We start from the raw sequence: 21,825 nt of genomic DNA, 5'->3' as shown, positions 1-21,825 counted from the left end.
GTGAATGTTTGTGTGTCTGTCGACCTGCCAGCACATTCATTAGGTAAGTCACATCATCTTCGTTTATATATATATATATATATATATATATATATATATATATATATATATATATATATATGTATTATAATGTGAATATTTGCAATAAACTACTGTTTAGTTCTCTAACTCAGCTACTCAAATTGCCTTCAGGCTGATTTCTTCTTAGTTCAACTTCCGTATGTTGAATTCCCTAGATTCATTTTCTTCTTTCACAGTGGCTTAGTAAACATGTGTAAACCCTCAATTGCTGTCACTTACTGTCTTCTCCTGTCTCTGCCAACCAGCAAAGAGTTAAAACAAAAGTTGCTCTGAGAGTGAAGACATGATAAGAGAGGATTCTACAAATGGTGTAGGTGGAAGTGCAGTCATAGTTTCTAGAGTTAGTTACTTCTGCTTCTTTGAGTAGGCTTAGTGTCTGTGCACTGCCATACACCTTGTAATGGGCAGTACAAATGTACTGAGGTGACAAAAATAATGGAATACCTCCTAACATCATGTCAGACCTCCTTTTGCCCAGCATCTTGATGTGGAATGGACTCAACAAGTCGTTGGAAGTCCCATGCAGGAATATTGAGCCATGCTGTTTCTAGAGCCAACAGTGGTTCTTGATTTTGTGCACGAACCAACCTCTCGATTATGTCGCATGAATGTTTGATGGGACTTATGGCGGGCATCTGGGTGGTCAGATCATTCGCTCAAATTGTCCAGAATGATCTTCAAACAAATCACGAACAACTGTGGCCTGATGCAATGGTGCATTGTCATCCATAAAAATTCCATCGTTGTTTGGGGATATGAAGTCCATGAATGGCTGTGAACGGTCTCCAAGTAGCCCAACAAAACCAATTCCAGTCAATGATCGGTTAAGTTGGACCAGCAGACCCAGTCCATTCCTTGTAAACACAGCCCACTCTATTTCGGAGTCACCGCCAGCTTGCACAATGCCTTGTTGGCAACTTGGGTCTGTGGCTTTGTGGGATCTATGGCACATTCGAACCCTACCATCAGTTCTTCCCAAGTTAAATTGGGACTCTTCTCACCAGCCCAAGGTTTTCTAGTCGTCTAGGGTCCAACTGATATGGTCACGAGCCCAGGAGAGGCCTTGCAGATATGTAGTGCTGGTAGCAAAGGTAGTCGCATCGGTCGTCTGCTGCATAGCTCACTAAAGAACTCCATGCAAACGCCGTTGCTCTCAGTCGTTTAAGTGAAGGCCATCGGCCACTAAGTTATTTTTGGTGTGGGGTAATGCCTGAAATTTGGTATTCTCGGCATACTCACGACCTGTGGATCTCGGAATATCGAATTTCCTAACGATTTCCGAAATAGAATGTCCCATGCGTCTAGCTCCAACTACAATTCCGCGCCTCAAGTCTATTAATTCCTGTCCTGCGGCCATAATCACGTTGGAAATCCTTTCACAAGAATGACTAGAGTACAAATAAGTAGGTGCTCACTACTGGTCTAAAAGGCGAAGCTTTCAATCATTGTTCCAAGCAAAGGTTCTGTCTTCTTGTGAGCCAGATTTTTTCTCACTTAATTACATAAATTTCTTGTCAGTTCATCTTTGTCTCTATCCATTTTCTTAAATACAACTTCAGGCTCTTGTATAACTTTGATGATCTTGGGAAGGCCGTATAACTTTGAAAGCATAAAAAATAATAACTCTCTGGTAACCTCATTTGTCAGAGAGCTTGAATTCCGAAAAGAAGTAGTTTTTCTTTGAAGAGAGTCAGTGGGATGTTGTCTACCTTACGATATGCTGATTCCTCTGGCAGGTTGTAACTTGTGACCTGCCAGTGAAAAAAGACGCATATTGCCTTCATTTGCAGAAGGTACCAACCTCTCTTGCCTTACTTTCTCAGCAGAGTCACTAGACAGCTTTCTAACAGCTTTTTCAATGGCTATGATAACAGAATAACAATGTTTCAGCGTGGGAATAAAATCCAAACACTTCCCCAATACTTCCATTGTTGCGCCGTTAAACCTCATTTTAGTTCAGTTAAAAACAGGATATCTGAAGTAAATTTCTAGCTGTAGCTAGGTAGTAAGGAATTTATGTTAAAATTGCCAACAAAAGAGTTTTTCTTATATTTCAGGTCAGGGGGATTCCAAAGTTGCTACGACTAATCCCTGCTGCATACGATGAGACTCTCCGTGACTGTAGACACCAAGGTATTGCATAACATGATGGCGGATTCCTCTTCCAAGTTCCCACCATGTGTAATAATATATGTTACCGGACCGTCCATTCTGCAGTAACTTTGAAGTATTGATTATATGGAAAATAATGGGTCTACCAAAACTGATCATTTGTATAGAATTAACCAAGAGGTCTTCAAATACCTTTGGGAAAAGAAATCAAGAGGATGGATTCAAGAGTTCAAGAAAGATTAACAAAGAAAGAAAAGAAGAGAGAAGAAATATAGATGTGTTTAGAATAAAAGTATTACTAATGGAGGGGTACCAAGGCAAAAAGGAAAAGAAAAGCTGTTCAAATTGGACTGAGGGGAGGAAATGAAATAGCTGTTAATGGATGAAGGAAGACTGGAGGGAAAGGAAAATAAAGCAACTGAATGTGTTGAATCGAAACTGCTATGTGGTCCTCCGGAGCCTTTAAAGAACAAGAAAAAACTGTGGAAAAGGAGTAAACATTTATTAAGATCGACCTCGCTCAAATTCTGGAGTGAATTTTATTATGACGTTCTAAGTTTTATCAAAAAACACATTTAATATTACGCATTAATTTCATTCCAGTTCAGTACCTAGCAGGGAACAACGAGATTTAAAGTTTTTTGTTTCTTTTTTCAAAGAAATGAACGAGTGCTAGGCTGTATTATATCGTTGATTCCCTTACGCTACAGTAAACTGCAGCCTGAGGGTGTAGTATCTGCATAAATGTACGGTTCGGAGACTACAGCCGATGAGCCAGCAAAATTTGGAGGTCGCAGTGGACGATTGCTCTAAGGAAACTGCTGTCTCATTTTCAAGCTGCAGCTTCGGCGAAGGGCTGCCAGATCGTTTTCTTACTTCTTATCCGCTACCTAATAGACTCTTACATGTTTTTCAGAGGGTTAAGTAAACAAAGGAAGAGAAGGAAATTCACACATATCTTCTTTATTTGAGTTACATTCTTTGAAAGACAGGTTCATTACACTTTTTGGCAGTTTCAGTTTTCGAGCAAATTGGTTCGCCAATTTGCGTTTCCATGAAATCAAAACTGAGTACCCTCTAAAATAAGGTAAGGATGATGCATGGTCCACTAGAACGGGGAGAAAAGGTTCTGTTGATGTATAGCATTGGAGGCATGGACGGTCAGCACGTAGAAACGACAGATGAAGAAACGCTTTGTTTAAGTATAAGGACTACACAAATACGACACACGTTTGTACACTGCTTGACAACTACTAAGGAACAACTGACACTTGCTAAGGAACAACTGGCAGCTGCTACGGAACAACAGACAATTTCTGCGTAAAACCCAGCCATTAACAGTAAAAGCTGATATAGAGGGCGGGATGTGTTAAAATTAACTGTAGCAAAGCCTGAGCTCCATATGTATTCGACAGTTCGTGCAGTACGGTGCTTGATGAAGGTTGTTGTGGAACCGACAAGTGCGACATTGTGTGTGGTACGGGAACATATGTGAAAGACATCATTTAAGTTCTTACGAGCAACTGTACGGTTCAAAGCAGGTCAGAATGTCACTAGTGTGGCCACAGTAATGAGTGTGTCCAAAAGCGTCATCTCGTGATTATAAAAAGCTGCTGAATGAGAAATGCCATGTGACAGTATGTCGGTGCTCGTAGACGGACCAGTACACGTCAAAACAATCGATACGCGGCCATAGTGGCGAAAAGGGACAGACATGTCACTCCTGGGCAGATCACTGCAGACCTCGCAATCGCTGCCGGCTCACGCTTCTATGCCAGAACCATTTCGCGGCCATTAAATAAAGCTGGTTTGTATGCTCGGAAGCTGTTAAATGAAATCCCCTTCAACCACGCCATCGTCGAGAGAGAATTCGTTAGTGATGGAATTCGTTAGTGTGGGATGGGGTCAGCAACAGCGGTCAAGAGTGATATTCTAAAAATGTTCAAATGTGTGTGAAATCTTATGGGACTTAACTGCTAAGGTCATCAGTCCCTAAGCTTACACACTACTTAACCTAAATTATCCTAAGGACAAACACACACACCCATGCCCAAGGGAGGACTCGAACCTCCGCCGGGACCAGCCACACAGTCCATGACTACAGTGCCCTAGACCGCTCAGCTAATCCCACGCGGCAGTGATATTCTCCAATGAACCCCACTTCACTACTGCACGTGATTCTGGCTACCTGTTAACGTGAGGGGAGAGACAGAGGGGGGGGGGGGAGGAGGGAGAGAGGGGGGGGGAGGGGGGAGGGAACATGTTGCACACCACAGAACGTTCATGAATGTCATCGATGTGGCCTAGGTCTTATGTTGTGGGTAGGCATTACTCACAATGGCCGAAAACCGCCCGTATCCTTGCGCAAGGTATCGTTGCAGCACAGCGGTATTGCTAGGAGATTACTCTGGTTCATGTTCATCTGTTTTCGGTGGAGTAGGTCCCGACTTTTTGTTTATGGACGACGACATGTGACCAGACACCACCGCTGAGGTATCAGACACACTGGAAAGTGAAGATATTGAACCTAAGGAATGGTCTGTGTACTCCCTGTTACTAAATCCTATAGGGTATAGAGCATGCCTGGGATGCTCTTGACAGACATGTTTCTCAATGAGCACCGCCTCCCCGAAACGTGCAAGAACTGAAACCCGCCTTGAGAGAAGAGTGAGACAATATCCCTCATGGAATCCTTAACAATTTGGTAGCCAGCATTAATAATAATTGCAAAATGTGCATTACTGCCCGAGGTTGCCATATTCTGTACTGAGAGTCCGATATCGTGCTTTATGTTGGGGGTCTGACCTGTGTCTGCTATTCTGCTTCCCATATGGTGAATCTATCTATTTCGTTTGTCGTTATAAATACACTGATCAGCCAAAACATTTTGACCACAGACCTACTATCGATGTAAACATGTCCAGGCAATAGCAGCGTCATCTGGCGAGGAATGACGGCTAGTCAGACATACGCACGGTGCATGTAGTATCAGTGAGCGTACTACTCGCATGTAGAATGGGGAAGGCTCTCGACCTATCTTAGTTAGACAGAGGGCAGATTGTGATGGCCCAGAGGCTCAGCACGAGCATTTCGGAAACTGCACGACATGCTTGTCGGGCGCTCGAGGAGTGCTGTGGTGAACGTCTTCAACACATAGGGAAGCAAAAATGGTAATCATTTGGGGAATCGCGAGCAGAAAGAGAAATAGTAAGAAACAAGTTGTAAGGCATGTCTGAAATTGTTAGAAAATGAGTTGTAAGTGAAACAATACTTCATGAACCAGTCTTCGAAATGTGCGAACTTGTTTGTGTGTGTGTGTGTGTGTGTGTGTGTGTGTGTGCGTGTGCGTGTGTGTCTGCAGTGCGTGAAGTGTTATGAAACAATGTGTGTATAGTGTGTGCAGTGACTGATAGTGAGATACGAGAGAACAATGTGGCATTACATTATTTAATAAATGGTTCAAATGGCTCTGAGAACTATGGGACTTAACATCTGTGGTCATCAGTACCCTAGAACTTAGAACTACTTAAACCTAACTAACCTAAGGACATCACACACATCCATGCCCGAGGCAGGATTCGAACCTGCGACCGTAGCAGTCGCGCGGTTCCGGACTGATCGCCGAGAACCGCTAGACCACCGCAGCCGGCCCATTATTTAAAAAGTTATTTGTAAAAAAAGTATTGTATACCAGGAGTAAATCTAATGATTGTCTCTAACTAGAAGTCTGTAAGTATATGTGTATACGAATTAGCTTATTTTAAATTTATCTAAATTTGTAAATACTTTGACATGTCCTTTATCCTTGTAAAAAGAGATCTACCGATGAATAAAGCTACTACTACTACTACTACTAAATCTGTCCTCAACCTGTAGGTTGGAAGTGGTGTGCCCTCCCCCTTCCCCCGACTTAACGAAGTGACCAAGCCATTTATAGGAAGAATAAAAATGGCGAAACTTGTCATTATTCACATTAACAAGGCATTAAAAAAAGTAAAGATGTCATCAATCAGAAGATTGTTTTGAACGCCACAGTGCTTTGCTAGGTATGGTCCTGCTGTAGATGGCATGCCGCTGTATTCCTTCGACATCAACTGACTTACCCAGCCAGTTACAGAGGGATCTAAAGTTTAGTGTGGATTCCAAACCACGGTACAACGCACCAACAAACATTGCCATACATGAAAGAAGTGATAAGTGACAGGTAAAACTCCTAGAATTGGCCTAGCATCGAAGCTGCGATCTTAGGACCTGTAATCTGGCGTATTACCACTGAGCCACCGAACCGCGCAACAATACATTACGAGAGGTGAAAGAAGCAACAATTGCGGAGACAAAATATTAGGATCACAAACTTTTAATTTCGCAGTGTGGAGTAATGGTAAGACGCAGAAGTGTTGCAGATGAAAAGTACTAAGGAAGCTCATAACGCAGATGTTACCTCAAAACGCTTCCTAGCAGCTACTATCTTCCATATTTTCACGATAGACAGTCATACCGGCATAAACCATATATATAAAATTAACTATTCTGGCACCCTCCTCGCTGCCTCACTGTTGAGTGTGATACTATAGGCCCTAACAATCAATCGATAGATACAGCAGTCGCTCCTCGGTTCATTTAGGTATGGTACTTTCTCTGGCACTTAACGTAAAATGACTCCCCATCTTTGGTACCACTCTACTGTGTGAACCCGAACTACACAGGCAAACTTTCGGAGTTGATTCAGGGATATTTTGGTACATGGGACCTATGATCCCTAGTGGCTCATTACAGGGTAAATGCTTTTCCTATGATTTCTTACCCCTATTTGTCTGTGCCTCTGTAACGAATATATTTGCTCAGCAGTACAAATGTCTACAGTATGGGGTGTGTATATTACCTGGAAACAAACTTGTTCCATTCCCTCGTGGTACTAGATGATGACAACAGTAATGCGCTTTCAAGCTTGCTTTCTTTACTGCTCACTCGGATTTCTTCCTCCGGCGGTATTTGTTGTACATTAACAGTGATGTACAGAGGCATGGACACGTGTACAGATGGGCCATACGCCACGTGTTGCACGGGTTCACAGGAAGCAGTGTAGGAGTGCGACACAATGACATTATGCTGACTTGTGCGCTATTACCGCAGCGATGGCAACCACAACACAGTACTTTTTAAATATATCCGTGTTGTGTGGAATTTGTTGAGGTCAGGGACTGTCTTAAAAAATTTATAAACTTTTATTAACATTTGTTAGCACGAGAAGTTTCGGCAGCTTGCTGCCACCATCAGGAGCTTTACCATAACATGCACATCAATTTTTATAGATTCTTTTGGAGTGTGATGAGGTCTATTTGCTGGGTACGCCAGCAAGGTCATGTATCATAATTTAGCCATTTTTCTAAATGTGTATTTGTCTGGCACATAGAGCACAAGTATAAACACACCACTATTACTTAACATTGCCACTTTCACCATATTTACAACTGAATGTGAAATTGTTCAGCAACTGTGGCGTGTTTTTTCTTCTGCTCTGTATGACAGACAAATACAGACTCTACAAAAATGGGTAAATTTTGTTACATAATATCATTGGTACATCTATCAAACAGACTTCATGACACTCCAAAGTATTCTGCAATGTAAAGATTAACGTATATGTAACTGTGAAGCACCTGATACCTAATTTTATCTTCACAGTCCCTACAGGAGCGATACAAACAAGGCTGAAGAAAATTTCCTGATTCTTGACTTAATACTGGTCCTTGAGAGTTTGTAAATAGGCGTTGGTAGGATAATTGGCACCTATCTTCAAGAGTCTGCCAATTAATGTTTCCTGTGATTCTGTGACACTCTCCTGCGCGTCAAACATCCCCTTTTGTGCATGTTAAATATTCCCTGTTAGTCCTGTTTAGAACAGGTCTGACATACGTACGCACACTTGAACAATATTCTAAGAAGGAACCCACATGTGATTTGTAAACAGTCTCATTTGTAGACTTATTCCATTTTCCCCAGTATCTTGCCAATGAACCAAAGTCTACACTGCTTTACCATCGACTGATCCTATTTGATCATTCCATTTCATATGCCTATATATTGTTACACCCAGGTATTTGTATGAGCTGACTGATTCTAATTGTGAATCACTGGTTATGTAGTCACAAGATATGATGTTTTCTAGTGTGGTAAAGTGCATAATTTTACACTTCAGTACATTTAAATAAAGTTGCCAATCCTTGAATCATTTTATCCTACTAAGTTCTGATACAATATGCCCTAAGGCACAAAAACGAGGCACAACACAGGAGTGCTAGTTCTGCAAGGTTCGCAGGAGAGCTTCTGCAAAGTTTGGAAGGTAGGAGACGAGGTAATGGCAAAAGTAAACCTGGGAGGACAGGGCGTGAGTCGTGCTTGGGTAGCTCAGTTGGTAGAGCACTTGCCCAAGAAAGGCAAAGGTCCCGAGTTCGAGTCTCGGTCCGGCACACGGTTTTAATCTGCCAGGAAGTTTCATATCAGCGCAGAGTGAAAATCTCATTCTGGAAACATCCCCCAGGCTGTGGCTAAGCCATGTCACCGCCATATCCTTTCTTTCAGGAGTGCTAGTTCTGCAAAGTTCGCAGGAGACCTTCTGTAAAGTTTGGAAGGTAGGAGACGAGGTAGTGGCAGAAGTAAAGCTGTGAGGACGGGGCGTGAGTCGTGCTTGGGTAGCTCAGTTGGTAGAGCACTTGCCCACGAAAGGCAAAGGTCCCGAGTTCGAGTCTCAGTCCGGCACATAGTTTTAATCTGCCAGGAAGTTTCACCACGCAGGAATTATACCAACGGGACGGAAATCGGTAGATGCGACGTAAATATAGACAAAAACAAATGATTTCAATTTCAGAAAAATGGGATGATTTATTCAAGAGAAAGAGCTTCACAAATTAAGCAGGTCAATAATGCCTTTGTCCACATCTGGCCCTTACATAAGCAGTTATTCGGCTTTGCACTGATTGATAGAGTTGTTGGATGTCCTCCTGAGGGATATCGTGCCATATTCAGTCCAACAGGCGCGTTAGATTGTCAAAACCCGAGCCAGTTGGAGGGTTTTGCCCATAATGTTTCAAACGTTCTCAGTTGGGGCGAGATTCAGCGACTTTGCAGGCCGAGGTGGAGTTTGGCAAGTACGAAGACAAGCAATGAAAACTGTCGCCCTGTACTAGCGGGCATTATCTTGCTAATGTGTAAGGCCAGGATGGCTTGCAACAAAATGGGGCGTAGAATATCGTCACATACCGCTGAGCTGTAACGAGCCCTGCTCTGAAATAAAACGGAACCCGGACCATCACTCCTGGTTGTCGGACCCTATGGCGGCTGACAGTCAGTTTGGTATCCCACTGGTGTCTGGGTGTCTCCAGATACGTCTTCGCTGGTCATCGAGACTCAGTTCGAAGCGAGACTCATCACTGAAGACAGTTCTTCACCACTCAATTACACTCCTGGAAATTGAAATAAGAACACCGTGAATTCATTGTCCCAGGAAGGGGAAACTTTATTGACACATTCCTGGGGTCAGATACATCACATGATCACACTGACAGAACCACAGGCACATAGACACAGGCAACAGAGCATGCACAATGTCGGCACTAGTACAGTGTATATCCACCTTTCGCCAGCAATGCAGGCTGCTATTCTCCCATGGAGACGATCGTAGAGATGCTGGATGTAGTCCTGTGGAACGGCTTGCCACGCCATTTCCACCTGGCGCCTCAGTTGGACCAGCGTTCGTGCTGGACGTGCAGACCGCGTGAGACGACGCTTCATCCAGTCCCAAACATGCTCAATGGGGGACAGATCCGGAGATCTTGCTGGCCAGGGTAGTTGACTTACACCTTCTAGAGCACGTTGGGTGGCACGGGATACACGCGGACGTGCATTGTCCTGTTGGAACAGCAAGTTCCCTTGCCGGTCTAGGAATGGTAGAACGATGGGTTCGATGACGGTTTGGATGCACCGTGCACTATTCAGTGTCCCCTCGACGATCACCAGTGGTGTACGGCCAGTGTAGGAGATCGCTCCCCACACCATGATGCCGGGTGTTGGCCCTGTGTGCCTCGGTCGTATGCAGTCCTGATCGTGGCGCTCACCTGCACGGCGCCAAACACGCATACGACCATCATTGGCACCAAGGCAGAAGCGACTCTCATCGCTGAAGACGACACGTCTCCATTCGTCCCTCCATTCACGCCTGTCGCGACACCACTGGAGGCGGGCTGCACGATGTTGGGGCGTGAGCGGAAGACGGCCTAACGGTGTGCGGGACCGTAGCTCAGCTTCATGGAGACGGTTGCGAATGGTCCTCGCCGATACCCCAGGAGCAACAGTGTCCCTAATTTGCTGGGAAGTGGCGGTGCGGTCCCCTACGACACTGCGTAGGATCCTACGGTCTTGGCGTGCATCCGTGCGTCGCTGCGGTCCTTCCCAGGTCGACGGGCACCTGCACCTTCCGCCGACCACTGGCGACAACATCGATGTACTGTGGAGACCTCACGCCCCACGTGTTGAGCAATTCGGCGGTACGTCCACCCGGCCTCCCGCATGCCCACTATACGCCCTCGCTCAAAGTCCGTCAACTGCACATACGGTTCACGTCCACGCTGTCGCGGCATGCTACCAGTGTTAAAGACTGCGATGGAGCTCCGTATGCCACGGCAAACTGGCTGACACTGACGGCGGCGGTGCTCAAATGCTGCGCAGCTAGCGCCATTCGACGGCCAACACCGCGGTTCCTGGTGTGTCCGCTGTGCCGTGCGTGTGATCATTGCTTGTACAGCCCTCTCGCAGTGTCCGGAGCAAGTATGGTGGGTCTGACACACCGGTGTCAATGTGTTCTTTTTTCCATTTCCAGGAGTGTAGATCCCGACCAAAGACGTGTCTGAAGACGCCCCAGGCAGCAGTGGGATTGTGACCCGCAGCACCCTCGTACTACGGTTGTAGCTCGCCGATATTCTACGGTCCGTTTTGTTGCCCTTCAATGCAAGCCATCCTGAGGTTACATTTCAGGAAGATGCCATGTGCACATGACGAGAGTTTCTACTGCTTGTCTTCGCACTTGCCAAACCCAACTTTTGCCAGCAAGGTCACCGGATCTCTTTCCAATTGAGGACGTTTGGAGCATTATGGGCACGGCCCTCCAACCAGCTCGCAATTTTGCCAAATTGCCAATTGGACAGAATGTGGAACGATATTGCTCAGGAGGACGTCCAACAACTCTGTCGATCAATACCAAGCCGAATAACTGCTGGCATAAGGGCCAGAGGTGGACCAACGCGTCATTGATTTGCTCAATCTGTGAAGCTCTTTCTCTTGAATAAATCATCCCATTTTTCTGAAATTATAATCATCTATTTGCGTGTACTTTACATCACATCTACTGATTTCCGTCCCCTTCGTGGTATGGCTTTTTTTTCGTAGAATGCATTTCTGCACCATTTATTGAGACAGTACTTTATTATAGATACCTGCATCATATATAAAAGTTCTTAGGTTAATGTGAGTATTGTCTGAGAGGTCTTTAATATACAACATTATCAACAAGGGTTCTAACTAAGGCGCGCCTGAAATTATTCCTGTTGATGAATCGTCAGCGAAGATAACGTGTTGCGTCCCACTTAGAAGAAATCCTCACCTTAGTCACAAATTTCGACTGATAAACCACATAACTGTACTTTCGTAAATAAAAGTTGGTGTCGTGTCGAGTGAAATGTATCTCGCAAGTGAAGAAAATTTGGCACCTCTTATGATTTCCTTGTTCCATGGCTATCAGAATGTCGTGCGAGAATAGCGCGAGGTAGTTTTTGCACGATTGATGTTTTCTAAATCGATGCTGGTTGGCAGGGAAGAGGTAATTATTTTCGAGATACCTGATTATGTTTAGTCTACGATGTCACAACAGAGGGGCGTCAATGAGACCGGATGGGTTATGTACCAGTTATGCTAACCATCTTGACGCGTGACCTGTGATTTCCTCCAGTCAATGAACAATGTTTTTTATCCAGCAGATCCTAGGTATGTTGTGTTTAAAAGGGGACCTAACTCAGATGCGAATTTTGTATATAATCTGGCAGAGCTCCCTTCAGTTCTTGAAGCCTTGTTCAATTTAGCGACTTTAGTTGTTATCCATCGCCACTGTCACTAATATCTACAGTATATCACTCATCTTTCTAATAGAGCGAGGCATTACATCTCTTTCTTCCTTAGTAAAATAACGTTTGAAAACCGAGTTCAGTATTTCTACTTTTGCTTTGCTACTCTCAGTTTCAGTTGCTGTGTCGTCTATGAGTGTCTGGGTACTAGCTGACAACCTTTACATATGGCCTGAATTTTTTTGAATTATGTAAGAGATCTTTCGATAAGCTCTGTTAGTCATTGAAGGCTTCAAGCATTGCCCTCTTGACAATGAAACGTGTTTCATTCAGTGTCTCCCTGTAAGACCCTCTGCTTTGTTTTGCAACTGTTATGCAGAAGCAGCAGTTTGTTTAGAAGTTTCTTCTAGCGGCTTCACACCGTTCAAGATCCACTGTCCTATGAGGCACATATCGATCCAGTTTATGATCAGATAATCTTTGGAACTTGAGCCATAGGTAAATGATCTGAGTTCCTCTTTGAGACGTGACACGACTGCCTCTTTGTCTAACTTACTAAATGTGTAAATTTTCCTATTTCTTTTAGCTACTCTTTGCACTTCAGTAATTATTGTTGCTACAACTGCCCCATGGTTAGTGATACCAGTTTCAATATGGTTATCCTCAAAGCAGTCTAGCGACTTTGTTCTCTTTAGGTCTAATATATTTCCATGATAAGTGGGCTCAGAAACTATATGTTTCAGGTAGTTTCCAGAGAGGATATTTAGTAATGTTTCGCAAGATGTCTTGACATGACCTCGACCTACAAAACTAATTATCCCGGGCAAGCGCTGCATGATTAATTTCTCCTCCAGTGATGACAGTATGATTAGGCGACATTCGTACTAGCGAACTAAGGTTTTCTGTAAAGTTTTGGGATAGTATTGAGGGTGAGTCTGGTGGTCGATAGTAAAAGCGTATTACTAGTCTTGATACTGAAGTTTGCCAAACAATCTCGCATGCAACTGCAATTTCAGTCTCTGTGCATTTACATTTCTTGTTCATTGCGACTAAAGTGTCACCTCCATTTTCCATTAGCATATTCACTCGATGTACACTTACACAGATTTCTTCGCTGTCATTTAGTGTTGTAGCTGGCTTCCTGCCCTTAATATTATGTGAGCTTCAGCGCTTTTTAGGACTGTTTGGAACTCTGGTAATTTGTTGCGAATGCTTCGACAGTTCTTTGACTCGTACCCTGGTATTCTCAGCTCTCCTTTAGGTAGCATCATCTGGGGTCGATGGAGAGAAGCCTAAGATAAAAATAAAAGAAAACCTTAGTGTGCACAGTCGGCAACTTGGGTTGTAACACCTGACATGTGGTGCACACCTTATTCATTCAATCAGCTCTAAAGTTCTCAGTCTTACGGTGCAAGTTCACCTTGTCACAGAACCTTCGAAATCTCTGGTTCAAAGCCTTCCTTTTTGGCTCAGTGAAAGTGCATCGCTCAGTTCTGGGGACAATGCTGCAGATTGTGAGCGCTGTTAAAACTCCTAGAGCAAGACTGGCCTTCTCTGCGCTCTCTGCTAGTCACTAGAACGATCCCAGTATGACTTGAGTCCATAAGCATCTTTGGTTCCAATGTATGCCGTAATCGGCAATTGGTTGGATCTTGTCCCGTCAATGGCTGTCCGAATAGCGTCTTCAGGATGTTGAATGAGGCCTCCAGACATACACACAGAGTGCACAAGGTAATCCTTCCTATTCCTTGCTGCCATTTCCCTACTGGGTGCCATTATTCGCCGCAAGTTTGAACTGCTGATAACTGACAGACCCCTACCCTTTGTGTTTGCCTCCCTTTGTGTTTGACTAAGAACACATTAGGTTTCTCAAAAGGTGTAATGTATGTCACTGGCTCAGGTTCAGTTTTACTGGAAGACAGCACGTTGAACTTGTTGGTTGGCGGGATGGGTGTAATACTCTGAGTTCTCTGCAGTCCCTGTCTCTCCTACACAGGGCCTCTAGATGTACCACTGACACGTCACTCGTAGGCAACTGGACGGGCAGTGACAGTCTGTAGCTCCTGACGAGGAGGTAGTATCCGTTGTAAAGGGTAGTATTTTGAGATACCTTTGGTACCTCTGGTACATAGCTCTTGTTTCAATTTCAAGAGCAGTTACGCTACAAGTATTACAGGTTCCCTTTTGGATCTGGAGTTACAACACCAAAGAAACTGGTTTGTATAAATAACGAAAGAAAGAAAACCTATGATAAAATTTATAGATGTTTCGAAAATAACTTAGTTTCTTGAATATTTTTTGGAGATTATGCTCAATAACAGACTCATGTAAAAACGTCTAAAACAGTTGTAATATGCCACTAACGTCGGCAACATTAATTACTGTTGAAGTGAGGAACGAAATGGTACGCGGTACGATAGTTCTAATTTGCGCAAAACAAAATATTGCAACACGGTAATAGAACTGATAAGAGCTAAGTTTACGTCACTATGGTAAAGTTTCAAGCACTGATTTAGAGGAAACACGTCAATGAACAGAAAAAAAGAGGAATAATACACTAATCACGTAAGTATCTGTACAATTATAAAGGGGAAATCGATCTCCGAAGAAGATATTCCGCTGAAATTTAGGGAATATACAAGTGACAACTGTAGCTTACAATTTGCTAAGGAATAAGTTACACGTGAGACTCCGAAAATCATTAAAAAATATACCTTTTCCAAGTAAATACAGAACTAAATAAGCCAACGATTGTTTTGAACGAAGATACGGATGTTAAAGGTTTATAAAAGGTGAAAATTAAATTTACAACTCACAATATAGCACGAATTTTGGGCAGCACTCGCAAATGTTCGAAAATATACGATGTATAACGATGTAACATAATGGATATTGAGGGTGCGCCCAAGAGTGCTCGTTTCAAACGCGCGCCTGTCAGAAGGGGTGGTGACAGTCCAGCGCGAGGGGCGGAGACTAAGCGCAGCTTCTGGCTACCAGGTGAACAGCAAGAAGCGAAGAGACACTGAACACTCATTGAATGTCCTGCCCCCAAAAAACATCGCATCAGCATGCACAGAACGAAAGAGGTGTCATGATAAGAACTTTCACTGAAATAAAATATATCTACTTAAGTATCTCGGATATTTAGTGTCACGCCATCCAAGAACAATACATTAATTCCAAAGCCAACAAATCGATCACGTCGAGGTAACGAGTCCATCGCCGCTTAGAATGTTTCTATACGCCAAAAACTTCGCAAGTTACAATATTAATAACTGTCATTTACGCCACTTCCCTAGACAAATTAAACTAATGAGAACATGATGTGCTACGAAGTCAAATGAGGTGGCATATGACATATAGGCCTACTTGTTTGTCCTATAACCTATGAACGCCGTGCTTTAATACACTAAATAGCTGTAACATTACAAGCAAAAAACAACTTTCCAGTTAAACACATTCAGCCAGAATATGAAATCCTCCGCAGTAACACATATTATGTGGGCGCATCCATTACCTGTTTCTTGTCTAAGTGATTTAACAATACTCACTGTTTTTGATTGGTTTAAATCGACCATTAAAAGAGACTTTTTTGAGTATGGTGCAATTATCGTAAATTCTCAGGACACTAGGTGAAAGGTCGCCGAAAGACGATTCTGAATAACTGGCCAGCCACTTATTTTTATGAAATAACTCGTAACAAGGTGTAGCGTAGTTTCTGTGTGGTGTGAAATTTGGGCTGGACGTTTTGCAAGCGTGGGCTTAATTTTACAATTTTATTAAACATAAAATGTCCTTCTTCACAGTTTACAAATAATAATATAAATGACCTTAATTTGTAAGCCAATTATAGCTTCTGAAGCCAAGGAATAAAAACAAGAGAATAAAAACATTAAATTTCATCAGGGCCATGATAACAAAATCTAAATTAGACTTTGCTCCAGTGATGTAAATTTGGGCCAACAACTGCAACACATCAGTTCACAATACTCTGTTCTTGGCTGTAAATACGAAAATGACAAATGAAAATAGCTTCTACAGATAATCACCAGTACAAACAATAAATCGGAAAGCAACCCACCGGCTTAGTTGGGGTTTCTTACATTAGCGTTCAGCTAAATCTAGATCTGTTACCACTCCCATCACCAGCTTCTCACTAAAATTTTGATTTCTCCCGGCAAAACGGCATTGTCTAGAAACGACATATCAGGGAACCCAACCCCTATCTTTTCAGATTTGATACTCAGTCCCGCCTTCCTAAGGCTCCTTCCAGTTTTTACTAAAAATTCGCGATATCAGCCAGATAGTAGTTCGAGTGTTTGGGACCCCCAACAGGTAGGACTGAAGGAAGACACTGAAACAATTCAGAGCCTTGCAGCTAGATTTGTTAGTGTTAGGTTCGACCACTAAGCAAGTATTATGGAAATGCTACATGAACTCAAATGCGAATCCCTTGAGGGAAAGACGACGCTCTTTTCGCGATGCACTGTTATGGAAATTTGGAGAACTGGCTTTCACGTAAGGACCACGAAGACTTTTACACAGGCGTTTCTCCCTCGCTCTGTTTGCTAACGGAACTGGAAAGGAAATTACTAGTAGTGGTAACCTCCGCCATCCACCGTACGCTTGCTTGCTGAGTATGTACACTACTGGCCATTAAAATTGCTACACCACGAAGATGACGTGCTACAGACGCGAAATTTAACCGACAGAAAGAAGATGCTGTGATATGCAAATGATTAGCTTTTCAGAGCATTCACACAAGGTTGGCGCCGGTGGCGACACCTACAACGTGCTGACATGAGGAAAGTTTCCAACCGATTTCTCATACACAAACAGCAGTTCACCGGCGTTGCCTGGTGAAACGTTCTTGTGATGCTTCGTGTAAGAAGGAGAAATGCATACCATCACGTTTCCGACTTTGATAAAGGTCGGATTGTAGCCTATCGCGAATGCGGTTTATCGTATCGCGACATTGCTGCTCGCGTTGGTCGAGATCCAATGACTGTTGGCAGAATATGGAAATGGTGGGTTGAGGAGGGTAATACGGAACGCCTTGCTGGATCCCAACGGCCTCGTATCACTAGCAGTCGAGATGACAGGCATCTTATCCGCATGGCTGTAACGGATCGTGCAGCCACGTCTCGATCCCTGAGTCAACAGATGGGGACGTTTGCAAGACAACAACCATCTGCACGAACCATTCGACGACGTTTGCAGCGGCAGGGACTATCAGCTCGGAGACCAAGGCTGAGGTTACCCTTGACGCTGCATCACAGACAGGAGCACCTGCGATGGTGTACTCAATGACGAACCTGGGTGCACGAATGGCATAATGTCATTTTTTCGGATGAATCCAGGTTCTGTTTGCAGAATCATGATGGTCAATGGTGGCCGAGCAACTGGCTCGTCACAATACGCCAGTCACTACTCTTGATGAACTGTGGTATCGTGTTGAAGCTGCATGGGCAGCTGTACTTGTACACGCCATCCAAGCTCTGTTTGACTCAGTGCCCAGGCGTATCAAGGCCGTTATTACGGCCAGAGGTGGTTGTTCTGGGTACTGATTTCTCAGGATCTATGCACCCAAATTTAATCCCATGTCAGTTCTAGTATAATATATTTGTCCAATGAATACCCGTTTATCATCTGCATTTCTTCTTGGTGTAGCGATTTTAATGGTTAGCAGTGTATATATAAAAATCACTTCCCATATGTGTGAAAGATCGTCACTTGAGAACGGCTAGACCGATTTGGCTTTTTTTGTGTTCGTAGCTGTTATGAGAAGGTTTGTGTGAAAGAAAATTTTTGATAATTCCACCGGAAAAGGCGGAAATTTTGATAATAATTTTTGTATGGAAGTCCCGATGGAAGAAATGTGACGGTCAGTTTGACAGCTCTGCTGTCATATGTCTTCATAAAAATGTGACGGTCAGTTCGACAGTTCTTCTGTCGCAGGTTTTCATACAACAACAAATTCTGCATTGGATATTGATATTATGCGAAAAAGAATACAATTGAAAGCGATATTTTAATGTGTTATCGGTGGCGATCATGTCTTTGGTGTGTTGCAAACATTGAATTGCTGTCAGTTGGTGATTATTTGATGTGTTGCAAACACTCAGTTTCAGTTCATAGTTTATTTCTTTGGAAAAAATGCCCCCAGTGAGGCGTTGAAATATCGGTCGCCGTACGCGAAACGCAGTCGACTAACGTGATTGTCGAGTCAGTGGGACTGACGAAGAGCGTACACAGTGTCTGGAGGCAAATCGAATAAGATTGTGACTTAGGAACGACGGATACGGATGCGATACAACAATCGATTACACTGCGGATGTGTTGATCGATTTCGGAACAATGAACAATGTTTGTCAGCGTTGTAATGGTTTGAGGTTTCGACACGTACGGCCAGGTTTATGGTGTGCGAGCAAAAATGTCAAATTACAACAATTTACACCGCCACCAGGAGACTGCCATCATTGCTTTCTGACCAAGAACTTCGATTGAAGCATTTCTTGCAGAATATACAAAAGTGCAACAGTTCTTTTCAAATGAAATAATTTGCGGCGAATATTATTGCAGAACGAGATTTTAACCCAACTTTTAAAGTAAATTCTTTCGACTGCATCACACATCACTAGTCAACCGACTTACCGTTTCAGTTTAAGCGTGTCCAGTTTCCGGTTCGCCTTGAATACGAAATGACGACTAATAAATCACAAGGCCAGTCGTTGGAAATGTATGGAATAAATCTTAAATTGCCGTGTTTTTCCCATGGGCATTTGGACGTGGCGTGCTCGATAGTCGGTAATCCACTGGCGCTATTCGTTTTCGCACCGGACAGGAAGACAAAAAATATCGTTCACCACAAAGAGTAGCGACGAACGCATTAAAAACAGCAAGCAATTATTGTGAAAGCAATAAATTCCGATTTATTTCATTTCAATAAATTAATGATCTTACTGAAATTGATTTGTTTCAGCTCACACAAATTCAAGGAAGGATTTGGTCTGCTGCTGAATCCCCTCTCGACCAACTGACCGACTGACAAACAATGCACAGCTTAAACCACTGGAGATATAGACACGTTATAAGATTAATATTTTTGTTAAACGTTCTGCAAGAAAGAGGTAGGAGGGGGGGGGAGGAGAGATGGAGGAGATGGACAAAGAGAAAGGGGAGGAGTAGAGGGATAAAGAGAGAGAGAGAGAGAGACGGGGGAGAAGGGGATCAGGATGTGCTGTGAAAATGCGCGGTTTTGTTTTTCTTTTTGCAGTCATATTTAACAGAAAACAGGGAAGTTGTGTTTACAATCTTACCTGTTCGTAGATTAAAACCGTGAGAAATTATGTCGTTAAAGCTACTGTCCTCACAGATCCAGTAGCTGGAAAGTCTCTCTCATACCCGTACACTAATGATTCCAACCGATTTACCTGTCGATTTTGGCTTGTAGTCCCAATCAAGGTTCTATTTGTAATAACAATAAACAATGTCAAGTAAGGGGGAGGAGGAGATGGACAGAGAAGGGGAGAGTAAATGGATACAAAGAAGGAAAAGGAGGATACGGACAGAGAGATGAGGGTGGAGATGTATAGAGAGAGTGTACAGGGAGCGAGGGGAAGGTGATGGACAAAGGTAGGGAGTAGGAGGAGGAGAAGATGGACAAAGGGAGGAGTGAGGAGGAGAAGGATAGAGAGGGGGTAGGGAAATGGAGATTAGGAGGTACACTATGTGATCAAAAGTATCGGGACACATGGCTGAAAATGACCTACAAGTTCGTCATCGGTAATGCTGTAATTTAGTATGGTGTCGGCCCACCCTTAGCCTTGATGACCCACTCTCGCAGGCATACGTTCAATCAGGTTCTGGAACTTTTCTTGGAGAATGGCAGTCCATTAGTCGCGGAGTGCTGCACTGGGAAGAGGTATCGGTGTCGGTCGGTGATGCCTGGCGCAAAATCGGCGTTCCAGAACATCCCAAAGGTGTTCTATAGGATTCAGGTCAGGAGTCTGTGCAGGCCAGTCCATTACAGTGATGTTATTGTCGTGTAACCACTCCGCCACAGGCCGTGCATTATAAACAGGTTCTCGATCGTGTAGAAAGATGCAATCGCCATCCCCGAATTGCTTTTCAACAGCGGGAAACAAGAAGGTGCTTAAAACATCAATGTAGGCCTGTGCTGTAATAGTGCCACGCAAAACAACAAGGAGTGCAAGTCCCTTCCATGAAAACCACGACCACACCATAACACCACCGCCTCCGAATTGTACTGTTGGCACTACACACGCTGGCAGATGACGTCCACCGGGCATTCGCCATACCCACACCCTGTCATCGGAGCGCCACATTGCGTACCGTGATTCGTCACTCCACACAACGTTATCCACTGTTCAGTCGTCCAATGTTTACGCTCCTTACACCAAGCGAGGAGTCGTTTGGCGTTTACCGGCGTGACGTGTGGCTTATGAGCAGCCCCTCGACCATGAAATCCAAGTTTTGTCACCTGTCGCCTAACTCCCATAGTACTTGCAGTGGATCCTGATGCGGTTTGGAATTCCTGTGTGATGGTCTGGTTAGAAGTCTGCCTATTACACATTATGACCCTCTTCAATTGTCGGCGGTCCCTGTCAGTCAACGGCCTGTACGCTTGTGTGCTGTACGTTTCCATTTCACTATCACATCGGATACAGTGGACCTAGGGATGCTTAGGAGTATGGAAATGTCGCGTACAGACGTATGACAGAAGTGACACCCAATCATCTGACCACGTTCGAAGTCAATGAGTCAATGAGTTCTGCAGAGCGCCCCATTCTCTCACGATGTATAATGACTACTGAGGTCGGTGATATGCAGTACCTGTCATAGGTGGCATCACAATGTACCTGATATGAAAAACGTATGTTTTTGGGGGTGTCCGGATACTTTTGATCACAGAGTGTATATCTAAGTCTCATACATATTTAGCATTTCCGAAGAATTATAAATCGCTTATATATTTAACAATATACCACGGATCCTGTTTTTTATTTTACACAACCGTTATTGTTAGTGTCAAGTATATTACGTGCGGCCCAAAAATACTTGTCTTCTTCGAATGTCACCCGGGTAAGCTAAAAGGATGGACGACCCTGCGATAAGGTGTCAAGTCAAATTATAGGCCGGATACCCCTGTTTGCAGGGAGCGAAAGGCTATTTACAATTTGTACAGAAACCAGATGGCAGTTATAAGAGTTGAGGGGAATGAAAGGGAAGCAGTGGTTGGGAAGGGAGTGAGACAGGGTTGTAGCCTATCCCCGACGTTATTCAATCTGTATATTGAGCAAGCAGTAAAGGAAACAAAAGAAACATTTGGAGTAGGAATTAAAATCCATGGAGAAGACATAAAAATTTTGAGATTCGCCGATGACATCGTAATTCTGTCAGAGACAGCAATTTTTGTTAACATCCAGTATAGATTTAAGTGTCAGGAAGTCGTTTGTGAAAGTATTTGTATGGAGTGTAGCCATGTATGGAAGTGAAA

This window comes from Schistocerca americana, chromosome 1 (assembly GCF_021461395.2).
Source record: "Schistocerca americana isolate TAMUIC-IGC-003095 chromosome 1, iqSchAmer2.1, whole genome shotgun sequence".
Classification (NCBI taxonomy): Eukaryota; Metazoa; Arthropoda; class Insecta; order Orthoptera; family Acrididae; genus Schistocerca; species Schistocerca americana.
Note: the sequence above shows the minus strand (reverse complement) of the source record.